The sequence below is a fragment of the Neofelis nebulosa genome, chromosome 15 (assembly GCF_028018385.1).
Source record: "Neofelis nebulosa isolate mNeoNeb1 chromosome 15, mNeoNeb1.pri, whole genome shotgun sequence".
NCBI classification, from domain to species: Eukaryota; Metazoa; Chordata; class Mammalia; order Carnivora; family Felidae; genus Neofelis; species Neofelis nebulosa.
Genome location: NC_080796.1, coordinates 47857962 through 47872595, shown reverse-complemented (window position 1 = coordinate 47872595; position 14634 = coordinate 47857962). Strand labels below are relative to the sequence as shown.

The window sequence follows — 14634 nt, the reverse complement described above, 5'->3', positions numbered from 1 at the left end:
GCATTTCTTCTAGAGTGCAAAGGGGCCTGCAGAAGTTACAGCCGGAGCTGATTAGAGCCAAGGTTTTAATTCTTGAAGAATAGGTCATGTTTCAGACATTTAGCAGTTTAGTTTTATGTCATGTGCTAGGAAGGGTGAGTGTGGATATTGTACATTTGCATTAGTGGGATTTTATTCAGAAATGAGGCAACTTGATTAAGTTCTTGGTAACCAAAATGTGTGAAGTCTGGTTCCTGGGAGTGAGAGTTGTCCTCCATGTTGGTATTGTGGTGTACAAGGGCTGGGGTAAACCCTTTATCTTACTTTCTTACTCTGTGCCTTTCCTAGGGCGCTTTCCCAGAAAGATAGTGTTGGCTCTGGTTAGGTTTGGCTACCCATTTCCTCATCTTGGCTAGGATAGGAATAGTAAGCTTTACAAAATATGTGCTCATGTTGCCTTTTCCCATTCTGAATGTCAGACAGACATGATGGCCACCATTTTGTATTGAGAGTAGTACATTCTACTGCCTGAGGAAGGGTGTTAAAGAGGCACAAATAACCTACAAACACAACCAGTGCTCTGTTTTGGAGACCTCCTTTGTGTGAGGGGGGCTTTCTTCGTCCTTTGTTTAACAAAACTCCTGTGCCAAATGGAAAGAGTTTGTTGTTGATATAACCACAAAAAGGGAAATCTTTCCAGAAGTTGTAGCTCTTGAAGAAGGGTCTTGTTGGAACAAAGGTTTCTTAAGAGATGTAAACAGTCTTTGTTTCAGAAACTGTTTTGTTTTAGGAAGCTGTGAACAAGTGGTTTCATATAGTTGAAATAAAGCAACGACAAAAAAATAAGAGGTACGAAATACTGTCCAAGGCCATGGCTGTATAATGCCTGTGTTCTAGATGATTTTTGTTTGCTAATTTTTTGGAATACAAGTGGCTGTGTTAAAATGGAGATTGGGTCTGTTGGTATTTGTCCGTTGGGAGGTTAGGGGAAGAATTGTAAAGCACTTCCATTTCCTTTTGTTCTTATCTTTGTATCTTTAATTAATGGTACGTACATAGTTTCAGTTTATAGCTGCTTTCTGTGAGGGTCCTAAACTGCTTTGCTTTTGAAAACTTGGGGTTCACAGAAATTTGTGAAAATATGGTAAGGTAAATGTGATAAAGGATAATAAATCAAGAAGACTGCTAAATCCGGAGTTAAAAGTTTAAAGAGGGAAATAAATGTTTTTCAAATTAACATCGAGCATGTAGGATAACCAGGCTTGTTTCCTGGGCTTAAAAAAATTTTTTTTAAGTTTACAATTAATCTGACCTCTGGTTTTGCTACCTTTAAAATGCGCATTTTCATTTCCTCTTGATGTACTTAGATGTCTTTTTAAGGACAGATTTTCCGTGCCGCTATGTGGTGTTTGGAAATGATTAATTTTAGGAGTGTAACTATTAGGCAAAAAATAGTTGGCTGCTCAGTAAATACTTTTTTGAGTCTCCCAAGTTTGATCGGAATATATTTGATGGCTTTAATAACTTTCTTTGTTGCCCTCAAATGTCTAACATTTGGCCACAGATAGACAGATTCCACAAATTTCTTCTGTGGCAGTGTCCAAAAATCAGGGATTTAAATCAAACCCCAGATGGCACAGTAGACACATTTTTTTCAACTTTAACTTCCTGTGGGTCGTTGGTTTGATCCCTTCATTTTATAGCTAAAGTGTAATACTCTCAAATGTTTTAATATAGTCAGCGTCTTTGAGTAGGCCTGCTGGTTCTACCATTAGGAACAGGGTGGAACTTAAATACACATTTCTTTGTATGGTTAGAGGTGTTAATGATAACGGAGCTCATTTACTCTCATTCCAGCCTATCAATCTCCTTAATTTTAGGTTTGATTGACTTTGGCCTAACCCGCTCTGTTTTCCCATTTCCTTTGGTGTCACAGTATTTTTCTCTGGTTGTGATTCTTTGGCCACCTTAGACCCGCTTAACATTTGGAGAAAAGGCTTATCAATGGAAACATCCTTGAATGAAGGAAGAACTTCTAATGACTACTGAAAAATAACAGCTTTATTTAGATATAATTCATATACCATACAATTCATCAATTTAAAATGTTTTTAGTTGTAGTTTTAAGTAGTTACAGAGTTGTAAAACCATCACCACAATCAGTGTTAGGACATTTTCATCACCCCCAAAAGAAACCCTGTACCCACTTGTATCTGCCTTTTAGGACAAACGTAGGACTATACTGCTCAGAAGAAAAACTTTTTTCCTCACTTAGTAGGAGGTTGGATTAAGTCCTACAGATGTAGTTCGAAAGTGCTTTAAACAAAGCAAAAACAAACTTCATTTGTTATAGTTTTTGAATGGGCGTTTAGTTAAATTTGATCTTACCAGTGGTAAATTGTAAATTGGTCACACTAGGAGCCACAGACCTATTCACCTAGCTGTAATTTTGTTGACCTAATCAACAAAATTAATAGGCTTTTAGAATAGAATGTGAGCGATATTACAAATACATGAGGCAGTTTAAGATTCACACCCCCACGGGAAAAATTTCCCTACCAGTGATTACAGGACTTGTTTTTAAACATGCAGCCTAAACCTCTTTAAAGAGCAAAATAAATAGAGAATTGCCTTTGAAAAGTGTTAACTAAATGTGTTAAAGCTAGGGTTTGAATTCTTCTGTTACTGAGATACAATAATAAGAAAAATTAGGGAAAATTTGTTAGCTCTCAGTTTCATTCTTTGTCTCTCTCAGGTGCTTGAATTTTCTTTATGGTATGTTGGCTTAAACTTAAAAGTATTTCTGGTTGATAGAGGAGCAGAACTCATTTATTTGTTTACTTTGGGGCACAAAAACAGTTCAAGATGCTTAGGATACTTTAATAGGCAGACAGAAATCTTCCAGGGAGAGAATTTTCTTTTAGAAAGGAAAAAAAAGGGGCGCCTGGGTGGCGCAGTCGGTTAAGCATCCGACTTCAGCCAGGTCACGATCTCGCGGTCTGTGAGTTCGAGCCCCGCGTCGGGCTCTGGGCTGATGGCTCGGAGCCTGGAGCCTGTTTCCGATTCTGTGTCTCCCTCTCTCTCTGCCCCTCCCCCGTTCATGCTCTGTCTCTCTCTGTCCCAAAAATAAAAAAAAAACGTTGAAAAAAAAATTAAAAAAAAAAAAAAAAGAAAGGAAAAAAAAAAAGGGGCGCCTGGGTGGCTTGGTAGGTTAAGCGTCCGACTTCGGCTCAGGTCATGATCTCACGGTCTGTGAGTTCAAGCCCCGCGTCGGGCTCTGTGCTGACAGCTCAGAGCCTGGAGCCTGTTTCGGATTCTGTGTCTCCCTCTCTCTCTGCCCCTCCCCTGTTCATGCTCTGTCTCTCTCTGTCTTAAAAATAAATAAACGTTAAAAAAAAAAAAAAAAAAAAAGAAAGGAAAAAAAATATGGTAAACTATTTGATAAAAAATTTGACTCTGGTTTATGTGCTGTAAATGGGATCTTTTTCTAGACTTTTGTAACCTCTTGTTGTCTTAATTGGACCCCATTAAAAGTTGGCTGTAGAAGAGGATAAAGGGAAAACTCGTGCCCCCACTCCCCCCCCCCATGAAAGTGCTAATTAGGGTCCTAGATTTTAAGGTTCCAGGAAGCCTACTTGTGTACCTCTTTCCAAAGGCCATATATAGGTTTTTAAAAACCAGGAACCCAGAAGATCTTTGCTTTCTTCCTTGTACAGACCTTTCCGTTTGATTTGTGTTGATCTGGTGGTGTGATGTTTTTTCTTCCTTGCTAAGATATTCTCTGGAGATTATGCTAATATACCTTTTTTAAGTGCAGAAGATCATTGCCAACCTCAAAAAAAGTTAAGTGGAATAAATACTGGGAATTGAGGGGCTGTCTATACTTTTGTTTCTGAAATTTTTGTTGAGTTTGGGTCACTTGAAGAGGAATCACTAGAGGCAGTGTTGAGTCCCTTTGGGGTAAGTGGAGTAAGTGGGGTAAGTGGGGTAAGTGGAGTGGTACTTTGGGAGAGCCATGTCGCTGGGCTTCTCCCATTTTGCTTTATATTACTTAAAGTTTGAGAAACTTGTAACTGGGTTTTAAAGTCTGATTTGTGAGAAACTTGTTTGAGATGTAAGAATTGTATGCTGCGTACAAGGATTTTTTTTGTTAACAGCTGTGTCTTAGCATGGAATTAAAGACAAAAATTAGATGAGATGTTACCTTTGTACATCTCCACAAGTTCTTCCAAAAATGCTTTTTCTGTCATTAACTATTAGATGATTTGTATAATGAAGGTGCTTTTTACAACTCCCAAGTTTATGAACCAGACTAATGAGGAAAAGCTGCCTCCAGGGCAGTGAGACCTTTCTTTTCCATAATTGTGTGATGTTTGGAACAAAAATGTGGAATTTGACTAAATGCATTCTTAGGAGCCCTTTTTTTTTTTTTTTTTTTTTTTTTTTTTTTAACATTCAAATCTTTCCTTGTAGACCATTGCTCTTAAAGCATCATTACCTTACACCTTTAGATGTGGCCTAGAGTCATCTCATCTGTTTATCTTTTTTTTTTTTTTTCACGTAAACTTTCTTTCTGGATATAAAGATTACTTTGCTGTACCAGAGCCATCACTTCAAGAGTTCAAATGAAAATTCTTCTATTAAAATATTCAAGCATTCACAAAAACATAGAGAATATAATCCCTTTAGCTATTTTCCTGGATATAGGAGAGCAGAAAACAGAGTAGCAGCAGTGGGGTTGAGAGTAAGCTAGTGACCTTTAGTTGTAAAGAACAACTTGGCTTAGCTTTTGTTTTATTCAGGGAACGAGTGAGATTTGGGCAGTTAGGAATGAGGTTTCTAGCCTGTAGTGAAGGTGGTCACCTTGCCCAATTAGGATAGGGATCGTATTTCTCAGTTTTTAAAAAATTTAAGTTTTTTATTTATTTAATCTCTACACCCAGCATGGGGCTTGAACTCATGACCCTGAGATCAAGAGTTGTGTGCTCTTCTGACTGAGCCAGCCAGGTGATCCTGTATTTCTCAGTTTTAAACAGCGGCTTCGTTCCTTTATTACACATTTGTTGGAACCTGTGCAGAAACTTGACCGTCTTCAGGCCAACTCTTGGCATCCAGAAGTTTGATGGCAGTAGTTGGAGTAGGTGGTGGTTGGAGGGCATTCTCCACAAGCATCTTTCCGTTCTCTATTTGCCCATTTTCTTTATCTATCTGCTAGACTATCTCAATAGAGCTGGGAGTCAGGAGTAACCAAAAAAGTAGAGTTAAGTCCCTTTCTGGAAAAGAAGTTTTAAGGAAAGGAGAATCAAAAGGGTCTAATGAGTTGTTGGTTAAGTTGTTAGGTTCACTTTTCTGTTTAGAATGGTAGTGTTTGACTTTCAACCTTGATGGTGCACTGTCTGTTGTAGCAGAATTGCTGATTAACATTTCTGTGGTATCAAAAGTTTAAAAGGAACAATTTAAAAATCAGGTCATTGAAAAATATTTTCTGTCAATAACCCCTTAAAATCTAATTGCTTTTCCCACCGGAATAGTAACTTAATTTCTCAGATGGGAAACTAGTTAAACAACACCAGGCAGAAGATCACATAATGAATGGCTTTTTAGTACTTGTCGATTCCATTTCACTTGGTAATGTGTTATTTTACAATAGATGTGAAATTTAAGGAATATTTTGCATGGGTGAAAATAAGCTTTATCAAGGGGCGTGTATGTGGATTATTACTTTTTAAAAGTCTATACTTTTATTATGTAAAGGAAGGGATATGGTGTTTCTAGATTTTAAAAAATAAATGAGTAGAGTCTTGACTCTAATTCCATCATGACCTTGTACAATGTCATTTTTCTCCCAACGTATGCCTTCTCATCTGCTGTAAGGGGATCTGACACTGACCTAGGGCTGCTGTCCAGATTAATTAATTGATGGATTGCGAGGAGCTTAAATCCCAAAGCTTTATTTGCTCACTGCTAAGAAGAGTATGGGGACAGATTTAGTGAGACAAAGGTTAGTGCCAAATACATATCCCTCCTTTTCCCCTACAGTGAAGGGATTTTTAAAGAGTGAAACTTGAAAAGTGAAAAACTAGCTTCAAAACTACAGTATATAGAATGTAATTCTTCTCCTGGCCTAGGTAGAAGCTTGTCTTTACTTATTTATTTATTTATTTTCCTAGATATTTCAAAAATTGGTGAGATTTTAAAAAATTAGTGAGGGGGCACCTGGGTGGCTCAGTTGGTTGAGCCTTTGACTCTTGATTTCAGCTCAGGTCATGGATCCCTGCGTCGCATCAGGTTCCGCGTTGAGGGTAGAGCTTGCTTGGGATTCTCTCTCTGCCTCTGTCCCTCTCCCCCGGCTTGTGCATGCTTGCTCTTCCCCTTCTCTCTAAAAAAAAATAAAAATAAAAAAATTAGTGGTATCAAAATCTTTTTCAAGTAGAGCTGTTATGTTATTTCAGAAAATTTGCAGGTTCGCGTGTTATGTGTGTGTTGTGTACTGTGTGTATATAGGCAGGAGTTTGTATTTGGTGAGCTTTGTGTTAAGAGATGTTTAAAATTATTTTAATTTCTCTTAGTATGAGATGGCTGTGATGCTTTTGAAGCCCTGCAAATGGAGGGTGTTATATCTTACCTAACAATTTAAATAATGCCAATGCTAGCTAGATAGGAAATTGAGTTAGTATATTGAGTCTTTAATATTCCACAATTATTTTACTTATAAAGTGGTGAGAGAAGTAAAAGAGGTGGCAGGGAAAATGTTTATTTTGATCCTCAGGACAGAGCCAGATTATATTTTATTCTTTACTAAAAATTAGGCAAACTTAAAAAAAAAAAATAAAGCGAATGAAAACTCCCATACAAACCTGGGTTCCCTGTTTTTTTTGTCCAAATAGGTCTTGTTATTGGACCTCATAACATAACCTCTTAGGTAGACCCATATATACTGTGTTTCTGCTAGTGTGGTTTTTTTGTTTTTATCCTGAATCAAGCAGTTTACTCAGTATTGTTTTGTAAATAGACTTTATTTGGGGTGCATGGGTGGCTCAGTCGGTTAAGTGCCTGACTTCGGCTCAGGTCATAATCTCACGGTTTGTGGGTTCTAGCCCTGCATCAGGCTCTGCTTACAGCTCAGAACCTAGAGTCTGCTTTGGATTCTGTGTCTCCCTCTCTCTCTGCCTCTCCCCTACTTGCGCTCTGTCTCTCAAAAATAAACATAAAAAAAATTTAAAAAATAGATTGTTTTTTTATTTATTTTAAGAGAGAGAGAGAGTGACAGAGAATCCCATACAGGCTCCATGCCATCAGCACAGAGCCTGATGTAGGGCTCGATCCCAGGAACTACGAGATCATGATGATCTAAGCCAAAGTCAAGAGTTGGATGCTTAACTGACTGTGCCACCCAGGTGCCCCTCAGTACTGCTTTCTGTATGTATTAAAAAGACTCTGATTGCATACCTAACAAGTGTTAAGCTTTCGAATGTTGAGTATTTTAGTTGGGAGCATGCACCTAGTCTAAGATTTCTTTTCTGAGCTATGCTCCTTACTTAGCCCTAGGCAGATTTTTGTGCATTCCTGTGTTAATTCTTGCCATCTTACTGACTTGACCAGATTGTAATGTTCAGAGAACTAAAGTCTAAAACTTAGTGTGTTTTGAGCACTTGGTTGGAGCTTTTATTGAGCACATATTTCTATGTGGCGTACATACTCCATTTTTCTCTAATCTCATAACTCCAGAAACGAAGAACAAATCCCTATCAAAACCACATAATTACAAGTTCTTTAAGGCAAGATCCTCTCAATTTTCTGTGTGGTTGTACCAACTCATCATTTGATGATATTTAAACCAGATGGTAACGTCTCATCTTTGCCAGTCTTTAAAACTTGAGAGAAGAGTTGGGGAGAGCAGGATCTCTTAGGATTTGTATTCTTGTATCTTTAAAAAAAAATTTTTTTTTTCATTTTTAGAGAAAGAGAGCAGGAACAGGGGAGAGAGGCAGAAAGAGAGAGAGTAGAGAGAGAGAGAGAGGGAGTGAATCTTAAGCAGGTTCCACGATAGTGTGGAGCCCGATGCATGGCTTGATCCCATGACCCTGGAATCATGACCTGAGCTGAAATCAAGACTCAGATGTTCAGCCAACTGAGCCACCCAGGCTCACCTGTATTCTGGTATCTATTTGTGGGACAGGGGTGAGGGGTGGAGATTAGAGAGGTCTACAAAGAGAATCTTTGGAGTATAACTTACATTTTGTAAAATTTCAAGTATTCCAAGCTTTTTCTTCTCCCAGAGAGGCTCTTATCCAGTATTATGATGTATTTTGGACAAATTGAGAATAGCCACCAGATTTTCCTGTGGGAGGCTGGCTTCAGGGATTTGTGTAGGGTGTGGGTTTAGGGTTTTTAAAAATTGTACTTGATGGCAGCCCATTCTTCTGGGTTCCTCTCACACCATTTTTTTTTTCCATTGCTAATCTTGTGGCTTTTCTCATCTTCCATGTGTAAAATATATCTTTTTCTTATATAACTGCTTATCAAGATTTATTTATTTATTTATTTTTTTCAACGTTTTTTATTTTTTTATTTTTGGGACAGAGAGAGACAGAGCATGAACGGGGGAGGGGCAGAGAGAGAGAGGGAGACACAGAATCGGAAACAGGCTCCAGGCTCCGAGCCATCAGCCCAGAGCCTGACGCGGGGCTCGAACTCACGGACCGCGAGATCGTGACCTGGCTGAAGTCGGACGCTTAACCGACTGCGCCACCCAGGCGCCCCATCAAGATTTTTTTTTGAGAGGAACAGAGTTTAGAATTTGACTTAGGATCCGAGGTAATTTGTTTTTGGAGGTTGGTATTAGCTAGCTAGGAAATGAAAACAGATTTCATGGAAATACTACAGTAAGAATGAAAACATTTGGTTTGTGGTGTATGTTCCATTGTTTACGTGTTATCTTTGAGCTGCTAGCCTTAAGAGGGTCATGACTATTTTCAGTTTATTCCATTAAACTGCTTATAAAGTGGGGATAATGCTAGCCCTGCTTTACATAGTGAGGCCTAAACTTCTTAGGGTCACCTGACTATTAAGTGGTGGAGTCAGTATTTGAACCTAGACTTTGTGCACATAACCACTATATTGAATCCTACTTCCATAGTAATGATACAGTTATGATTACATGAGATAGTTGATGGAAAATTATGTCTTATTTTATTAATATTTATTATTATTACATATCTGTATAATTCTGCTTGTACATTTTCTGCCCTGGTATAGGCTACCCTTTTTTTCTGATAGGCTCAGCAAAAAACATTTTTATAACCTAGTTCTTGCTGCTAAGAACTGTTTTATAGATAAGGAAACTGCTGAGAGAAGTTTAGTGACTTATCTAAGGTGACACAGCTTTTAAAGGACAAATTAGGAGATTCCAAACCTTGATTTTTACTTCCAAGTTCACTGCTCTTCCTTTAAAAAAAAAAAAAAAGTTTTATTTATTTATTTATTTATTTATTTATTTATTTATTTATTGGGGGGGGGGAGGGAAGGAGGAAGGGAGAGGATGTCCGTGTAAGCACACAAGTAGGGGAAGGGCAGAGAGAGGGGGAGAGAGCGAATCCCAAGCAGTCTCCACCTGTCAGTGCAGAGCCCAGTGCAGGGCTAAGATCTCACAAACTGTAAGATCATGACCTGAGCCGAAGTCAAGAGTTGTATGCTTAGCTGAATGAGCCACCCAGGTGCCCCTATTTATGAATTTTTCTTTATTTTTTTTAATGTTTATTTTTTAAAATTTTATTTATCTTGAGAGAGACCGAATGAGTGGGGGAGGGGCAGGGAGAGCAAGAATCCTAAGCAGGCTCCACATTGTCAGTCCAGAGCCTGATGTGGGGCTTGAACTCACGAACTCTGAGATCATGGCCTAAGCTGTAATTAAGAGTCAGATGCCTAGCCGACTGAACCACCCAGGTGCCCCTGAGTTTTGTTTTTTTTTTTTTTTTTTTGAGAGTAAGAGAGACAGAGCATGAGCAGGGGAGGGGCAGAGAGAGAGGGAGACAATCTGAAGCAGGCTCCAGGCTCTTGAGCTGTCAGAGCCCGACGCAGGGCTCAAACCCATGAACCACAAGATCCTGACCTGAGCTAAAGTCGGACGCTCAACTGACTGAGCCACCCCTGAAATTTTAAATCATATACTCTCTTTGTTTTAGTATAGCATGTATGAGCTTCGCATTTCATGTACTGTTGGTTGCTTGGCTCATTTGTATGGAAACTCCTGGCTCATCAGTCATCATCCTGGTGACCACCCAGGTTCAACTAGAAGAGTATGTATTTAGGCCCCCAGATTGTAGCCCTCTTCCCATCAAAATCATCCTGGGCTCCATCCCGGAATTAGAATCTCATGGGATGCCCAAGTATTTGAATTTTAAGAAGCTCCTCTGGTCATTCTAAAACCCAGCTAGGTTTAAGAACTATTGGTTTAGATAGTTCTTGATGAGGTTTAGGCAGCTGTTCATGTAAGGAATTCTCTTATCTGTTGACTTTGAATTAATAGAATTTCTCACCTCCACTACCAGAAACAAGGGAGTCCTTTTTGTCAGCTCTGATAAATGAAGAAATGAATTAGGTCCTTGGGTTTAGTTGTGGGTTCAGTTCAGTACATTTATTAATATGTCAATAAGTGCCAGGCATTGTGTTATGAGTATTAGAAATGAATTAAGCAGCTTTCATTTACAGGAATTCATATAGTCTACTGGTGAGAAAGATCTGCAACTAGATTACATGGTGTGATGTACACAAATAATGGAAATTGTGTATCAAATGTATCAAATGGTCGAAGATTAGGGCTGAGGGGATGTGGAGGTAGATGGAGTAGGGGGGGAGTGGAGCTGCTTCAGATGTTTGGGAGACTTTGGATTGGGACAGGGTTAGGGAGGAAATAGGGGTGTAGAATGAGATTAGAATCTGACAGACCCTCCAGAAATACCAACATTTACACAAGGAAGAGGACCTAGTTGTAGGCTGCAGGAAAAGTGCCAGGGGAAAAAGCAGGTTTGTTGAGGGCCAGTATTTGAGACTTCTGTGACTTTGTGGTGATGATTTTCTTAAGTCTCAACTCTAGATACAGCTGCAAAATCCTTTATTTATAACCTGGAAAAGTAGGTAATAGAAGAGTTTTTATAGTGTGTGTCCCTTTGATACCAGGCAGCCATTCAAACGAGGACCACTTTTATCAGGCTGGAACTTTGGCATATTTTAGGTTAAAACGGGTTATCTTTTAAATCAAATTATTATTAAATGTGGCAATAAATACGAAGTAAGTAAGGCAGTGAATAGTGCTAACTCTGTAATAGTAATACCCAGTGTGGTTTGAGATATATCATAGGATAAATTTATTTTAAGACCTTTGGAGATAAGACCTATTTATCTACCATTGTAAGTTGAGCATGCCTGTGCATTAGTAGATCCTTTTCTCTTTCAAAAAGATCTATCTAGCCTTGAAGCATGTTCAGAATTACAGTATATTGAATAGACTTGCAGGTTGCCCTTACATAAATATTAAACAATCTGACAGTGGGATGAATGGATCCACTTGCTAGCAATTCCCATTCAGGTCCAAGCTTCAGCCTTTTACTTCAGATATGGCTATTAGGGATCATACAGGTTCTAAAATTATTTCTACTTTTTTTTTTCAACGTTTTTTTTTTTTTTTAATTTTTATTTTTTGGGACAGAGAGAGACAGAGCATGAACGGGGGAGGGGCAGAGAGAGAGGGAGACACAGAATCGGAAACAGGCTCCAGGCTCCGAGCCATCAGCCCAGAGCCTGACGCGGGGCTCGAACTCACGGACCGCGAGATCGTGACCTGGCTGAAGTCGGACGCTTAACCGACTGCGCCACCCAGGTGCCCCAAATTATTTCTACTTTTAATGTTCAGCTTGCAGTTAATTGTGGCAGGGCTAAATAGTTGTTAAATATTTGTATCCGGTGAAATGTATGGCTTACTATTTATGTTTCCTTTTTTTTTTTTTAAAGTACAATTGCCACATGTCTTTATATGAAACATCAAACCAAACAAAATTTTGTATACTTTTGTTATCTTCTTAGAGACTCAGGTCAGTTTTTAATGTCACTGTTGTCCCTTTTGTGACCTTGATTTTGAATCTTGGAGTGTCCAGTTTGTCACGTACTAAAGATGTAGAACATGTGTTTATAGATTTAATGAGGCCTTAAAGTTAGGGTGTGTGATGTTTAACTTTCCCTGCCCTTCGTGCCCAGGTGGGTTTGGGTGTTGCTGAGGGGAAGGTTGAAGGGGCAGAGTCTAACCTTTTTCCTAAACTCCTTCCCCTGACAAATCATTTCTGGAACCTTTCTCTGAAGTATGTCATCTTTTCTTAACCTTGGTAGCCTCAATTTTCTGCCAGAAATTGTCTTTTCCTCACTGGGATCCTAGTTATGAAAGAAAACAGAATCAAAGCTACATATTAAATTTCCTTGGGGGAGAAACTGTGGCAAAATAGCTACTTGATTGTAACATGGCTTGGTGTAGACATGTTGAAGTAATATTTGCATCAATTATAATTGCTGTAGGGGAGAAGGATCTGAAATTTCTTCTGGTTCCATTCGGTGACTTGTGTTATAAGATGTCTGTGAATGATTTGAAAGAAATAATGTTTTCCTCTTAAATTTTCATGATTGACCTATCATGTCAGCCCATTTGAGTGGAAGATGATTTATTCTAGAAATTTATCTTTCTTATGATCATCCTGGGTGATTTTTAAAAGAATGCTTCCAATATAGAGAGGCCTGATGAGACTTTGAGGGTTATGCCAAAACTTTGTTGAATCACTTCAGTAGGTAACTTTGGTAGACATCTATTAGGGGCATTTTGGAAGAGTAAGGTCTTCATGTGATCTAGTTATCCCCTTATTTTTATTGTTTATAAACAAAATGGTACTTGGATTATTCCTGTAAAGCAGTCTGGAAAGGAAACCATGCTTTTGAGGTTTAGGGGAAGCATTTTCCATAGTATTTTCATGTGTTTTTTGACAATTATAAATTGAAGTCATTTAGAGGTCCTGAAAATACAGATTATTATTACTAAGTTTTATTAAAAGTGGTGAAGGAGGTCCTTGTTGGAACTAATGTTTGAAAAAGTAAGTATCATGACATGTCTCTCTTTTACCAGTGTATTTTCATTTACTAATAGATGCTCCTCCATAGAAACAGTGCTTGGATACTTTATATCTTTTTAAATAACATGTTCTGTAAAACCGAAAACTGATGGCTTTTACCAGGTCCTGTCAATTATAGGAGTTATAATTTTAACAAAAGTTCTTATTCCTTGGTCTGTAATATTTTATTTTTATTTTATTTATTATTATTATTTTTTGGTCCTTAATATTTTAGTACAACTGTTAAACGTTCCTGTATGTTTGCAAATGATTATGCAGGCATTTACAGGATCTTTTTGGTGGTAGGACTTTTAGGGATGATGACTGGGTTGACATTTAGTATACCTTTTATTTTTTAATATATATATATATATATATATTTTTAATATATATATATATTTTTTAAATATATATATATATTTTTTAATATATATATATTTTTTAAATATATATATATATATATATTTTAAATATATATATATATATATATTTTAATATATATATATATTTTTTAAATATATATATATATATTTTAATATATATATATATTTTTTAATATATATATATATATATATATATATATTTTAACATTTATTCATTTTTGAGAGAGAGAGAGCAGGGGAGGGGCAGAGAGAGAGGGAGACACAGAATCTGAAGCAGGCTCCAGGCTCTGAGCTGTCAGCACAGAGCCCTATGTGGGGCTTGAACCCACGAACCATGAGATCATGACCTGAGCTGAAGGTGGACGCTTAACCAACTGAGCAACCCAGGTGCCTCATTGGTATACCTTTTTTAAAAATGTTGGCATTTCACAAATAGGTCAAGAAATCATTGTTAGTGAATAGAGAAAACACTTTGAGATGCTGTTTTTAAAATACGGATGGATAGAGTTCCATGGAGGGATGGATTGGATGGGATTTCTGTAGGGATTAAGATTATTAGGACAGTTGTTTTCAAGGGTTTGGATTGAGGACTGACTCTTGGAGGGTGCACAGGATCCTTCCATCAGATCCAAGGGGAACTTCCTCTTTTTGACTAAATATTTTTAGCCAGAGTTTCTTGGTATGCTTTAACCAAGCAGTATTCTACAGCTGATTGACTATAGAAGATATGAAAATCCAGTTTATTTCTGTTCAGCCAGACATTAAAGAGACTTGCAAAATATATGCAAACTAACACAATGCCACTCTTCTATTTTTTGCTTATTATTAAATAAATTAAAACATTCTTAAATTTCTACTGTAATAAAAGTGAATAGACATATAGACTAAAGCTCTTTGAGGTCCTTAATTTTTAAGAGTTTTAGGGGGTCCTCAGGCCAAACATCTGAGAGTTGTAGTAGTAAAAAGGGAAACTTAGTTCTGCAAAGGCCTGACTCAAGGAATAAATCTAGGTTCTATGCATGTGTAAGAGGTACATTGATTGATTGTAGAGGCTATTAAAAAACCAGTAGAGGGTTTGGTAAAAACTTCAGTTATCTGTTCTTTCTAGGAAGTGAAGTGAAAAT

The 14634-nt window shown here is 37.7% G+C and overlaps 1 protein-coding gene across 1 annotated transcript in view; it reads left to right on the top strand.

Annotated features, from left to right (window-relative positions):
• The window catches only part of KDM5B (lysine demethylase 5B), an 82592-nt gene that overhangs the window by 2014 nt on the left and 65944 nt on the right, over positions 1 to 14634 (top strand). The window lies entirely within an intron of this gene.